The following is a 4,646-nucleotide window of genomic DNA, read 5'->3' on the forward strand; positions in this document are numbered from 1 at the left end:
ACACACACACACACACACACACACACACACACACACACACACACACACATGTGCATACACAGCTGTTAGTAAACAGCAACATGATGCCTACACCTGTTGATCAACAATAACAATACATACACACCAACACAATAAACCAATATAGAATATTACAGATATATTAAAAACCACTTCAAAGGTTTGATTATCTTGTAAATTAAAACATTCAAGTCATGCTGTCTGGCAAATGTCATCTGCCTCACTGAATATCAAGTTGTTTTCATGTTGTTTAGACTGTTATTTAGCCACAGAGTTGTGATCAAAGCTATTCAAACTTTCTGGTATATCTAGAACTAGATTATCCCATCTACCAGTCTATTATCGCTATTGCCACCCCAATCCAGCAGACTTATGATAAAAAGTGTTCTAGTGTGACCATCCCACCACTTTTGTTTGATTCCAGATAGCATACATAAAACTGGAATATCCAGTTTTTTTTTCCCCCCCAAAGATGTTAGGGCATGATATGAGAGAAATTTCATTGCTATTTTGACCAAGTCAAAACGACCATATCACATTGAGAGCACCGGTTCTCATCCGATCACCGAAGTTAAGCAATGTCGAGCCTAGTGAGTACTTAGATGGGTGACCGCTTGGGAAACCTAAGTGCTGTAAGCATCACACACAACGGTGGTGTATCAGCATGGCCGCAGCTCTGAGCTGAAACTATAGATGAAAAAAAAAAGTCAACCAGCTGCATAGAACAGCAATTCCTGATCTTTTCCCAATTGGCAGTCATCTTGGTAAATAAATAATCCTCTAGGAGCCCCTTGTTTAAATATGTAAAACAATTTCCCAAAGTTTGAGGTGCAGGAGTGGCTGTGTGGTAAGAAGCTTACTTCCCAACCACATGGCTTTGGGTCAGTCCCACTGCATGGCACCGTCTCACTGGCACTGGCCACAACTATCATTTCTCTTGGCTTGACATGTCTTCTCAAGCACAGCAAATTGCCGCCGAATGTCTCAATCACTTGTTATCACTACTATGAGATTCAACATCCAAAGATCATGCTTTACCACCTCATCCCATGTCCTCCTGGGTCTATTCCTTCCACAGGGTCCCCCCCCCTTTTTTTTTTAAACATTTCAATTGATCTTTAAATATCCATAATGAATAACAGCATTCATAGACTGAGTATTCTGTTACTGTTACTAACCAAGGTCACCAGTGGTCTGATTTCAAATGTTTGTAACAATCCAACTGATTATTTGTAATATAACTGCTCAAAGAACCAAAACGAGGAAACTAGGAACAATTGTAAAGACCCAGCTATTAATAATGAATTACACATACACATGAAATGTGTGTGTGTGTGCATGTGTGTTTGTTTGTGTGTGTGTGTATAATATATATGTATTCATATGTGTATATGGTAAAATCTATTTCTAGGATAAATTCAGATGACAACACCCCATTTTTAGATATAGGTTACATAAAAACCAACAAATGCCCTATATATGCACAGCGATAGTGAATGTCACCCTGGATATAAAATAGCTACAGTGAAATCTCTTGTAGAGATAGACCTTTAAATTTTTCAATCACAGGAGTGGCTGTGTGGTAAGTAACTTGCTTACCAACCACATGGTCTCGGGTTCAGTCCCACTGTGTGGCACCTTGGGCAAGTGTCTTCTACTATAGCCTCGGGCCGACCAAAGCCTTGTGAGTGGATTTGGTAGACGGAAACTGAAAGAAAGAAGCCCGTCGTATATATGTATGTATGTGTATATATATATATATATATATATATATATATATATATATATATATATATATATATATATATATATGTATATATGCATGTATGTGTATATGTTTGTGTGTCTGTGTTTGTCCCCTACCAACATCGCTTGACAACCGATGCTGGTGTGTTTAGGTCCTCGTAACTTAGCGGTTCAGCAAAAGAGACTGATAGAATAAGTACTAGGTTTACAAAGAATAAGTCCTGGGGGTCGATTTGCTCGACTAAAAAGGCGGTGCTCCAGCATGGCCGCAGTCAAATGACTGAAACAAGTAAGAGAGTAAAAGAGTATAAAAAAAAAAAAAGACACTTTAAATATAGAGATTATAAAAATTCACCAACACTAATTAATAGCCAATACTTGAACATGTTAAACGATCAAACTGCAGAACATTAATGACAACAACAACCTCATCATTATTATTGTTGTTGATGTCGTTATCATCATCCTCAATGCCACTATTTCAGCATCCATTTTTTCCCCATGTTTACACGGATCAGGCAAAATTCATCAAGGCAGATTTTCTACAGCCAGATTGCCTTTCCTAACCCTAACCCTAACCCTTACCCTATTTCCAAACAAGGTAATATTACTCACTGGCTTGGCATGTTTTCACATCAGATTGATAACAAGGTATGTGTGTGCGCATGCATGCATGAGTGTACACATGCACAAGTACTTGCATGCATGAGTGTTTGTCAATGTCAGTCACATCCCATAATATATGATTAACCCTTTATTTTTTTTTTTACCATATTTTTGTTGAAATATATTGTATTTTCTTCAGTTAATTTTTAAAATATTGAAGAATTTAGTAAAATAATTTTGTCATAATTAAGCTGATGTTAGGAATATAAACCAACATGAAATTTTGATGTAAGGTCTTTAATTTAAATGAGTCTAAAACAAGAAGTTTATATCATAGAACCAGAGGAGATCTCAAACAGTTTTGTACCAAAAGGGTTAAAGAGCTTTATATTAAAATATCAAATGAAGTGATAATTCAGATTATGTCTCCATCAGTACAGTAGTCAATATTCAGGTAGGACAGAGTGGATGGAGGCGCGTGGCTTAGTGGTTAGGGTGTCAGCATCATGATCGTAAGATTGTGGTTTCGATTCCTGGACCGGGCGACGCGTTGCGTTCTCGAGCAAAACACTTCATTTCACGTTGCTCCAGTCCGCTCAGCTGGTAAAAATGAGTAATGCTGCGATGGACTGGCGTCCCATCCAGCTGGGGAACACATACGCCATTGAAACCGGGAAACCGGGCCCATGAGTCTGGCTAGGCTTTAAAAGGGCGCATTTATTTTATTAGTGGAAAGCTGGCAAAATTGCTAGCACGTTGGGCAAAATTGCTAGCACGTTGGGCAAAATTGCTTAGTGACATTTCGTCCTTCTTCGCGTTCTGAGTTCAAATTCCACCAAGGTCAATTTTTACTTTCATTCTTTCGGGGTTGAGTACTTATTTTATCAACTTACCCCTCCTCCGATATTGCTGTCCTTGTGCCAAAATTTGAAACAAATATTCAGGTATGTGAAAAAAAAAAAATAGAGTAAACACGCACACAAACTCCACAAAATAGCAAGATTAAATAAAAGTGCAGAGTCAAATGTAATTACACCATGAAAGAAAGGTAACGAAGAGGATGTGGATTTCATTTACATTTCTTTTTTTTTGCTCCAGTTTTTGCTCATGTCTTAGATATCCTATCCAACCAGGCAAATATGCCGATACTTAATTGCTTATATCATGCATCTTAAATATCTTAATCTATACAACATCATTATATTACCTTTGGGTTTGAGATTAAGTTACTGAACCATTAATAACAACAGTGTTTGAGTTGAGCAGAGATGAGAATTATACACAAGTACAAACGTATTTCTAATTGAATTGATCATAATTGAGTTTAAACATTTATTGACAAACCATTCCAAGCAGCCTACATATAATGGTGTTTCAGCTTCATAATATACAAGGTGAACTAAGACCAAACATTATTGAAATAATTCTATTTATTATGAAATATAATGGCGTCTTTTTAATCGTTTTAGTGAAGAGAAAGGGCAATATCCATGCCTTATGATAATGATGATGATGATGACGATGATGATGATAATGATGATGGTGGTGGTGGTATGGCTGTCATTGTCATTGATATAATAATAATAATAATAATAATAATCCTTTCTACTGTAGGTACAAGGCCTGAAATTGGGGAGGGGCGCAGTTGATTACCATCAACCCAGTACCAGTCATATACTTCGGATGATGAAATCAAAGTTGACCTCTGTCGAAATCAAACTCAGGATGTGAAAAGCTGAAAGAAATACCACAACGCATTTGATGCTCACACAAGTCTAATTGCTCACCACCCTAACAACAACAACAACAACAACCATCGTCGTCGCCATCGTCATCATCATCATCATCATTATTTAACATCTGTTGTCCATGCTGACATGGGCTGAACAGTTTGAATGGGCTGGCATGCTGGAAGGCTGCACCAGACTCCAGTCTGGTTTGACACAGTTTTCTACAGCTGGATGCCCTTCCTAACGCCAACCACTCCGAGAGCGTAATGAGTGCTTTTATATGCCACCGGTACGAGTACCATTTGTGTGACACCGGGGTGCTTTTATGTGACACTGGGGTGCTTTTTACACTGGGATGCTTTTTTTAATAATAATAATAATAATAATAATGGTTTCAAATTTTGGCACAAGACTAGCAGTTTCTGGGGATGGGATAAGTCAATTAAATTGACCCCAGTACTCAACTGAGTCTTATTTTATGAACCCCAAAAGGATGAATGACAAAGTTGACCATGGCGAAATTTGAATTCAGAACATAAAGACAGA

General features: G+C 37.6%; 1 long non-coding RNA gene and 1 pseudogene across 2 annotated transcripts in view; both read left to right on the forward strand.

Moving 5' to 3' along the window:
• The window catches only part of LOC128250911 (uncharacterized), a 66,204-nt gene that overhangs the window by 45,731 nt on the left and 15,827 nt on the right, over nucleotides 1-4,646 (forward strand). The window contains exon 4 of one of the 2 annotated variants that reach the window (XR_008266849.1): nucleotides 3,985-4,637. The exons of the other annotated variant lie outside the window; for it this stretch is intronic. This is a non-coding gene — a long non-coding RNA (uncharacterized LOC128250911). Of the gene's footprint in view, nucleotides 1-3,984; nucleotides 4,638-4,646 lie in introns of those variants that run through there. 2 annotated transcript variants of the gene reach the window in all.
• LOC128250941 (5S ribosomal RNA) lies at nucleotides 539-657 on the forward strand (annotated as a pseudogene).

This window comes from Octopus bimaculoides, chromosome 26, assembly GCF_001194135.2.
Source record: "Octopus bimaculoides isolate UCB-OBI-ISO-001 chromosome 26, ASM119413v2, whole genome shotgun sequence".
Classification (NCBI taxonomy): Eukaryota; Metazoa; Mollusca; class Cephalopoda; order Octopoda; family Octopodidae; genus Octopus; species Octopus bimaculoides.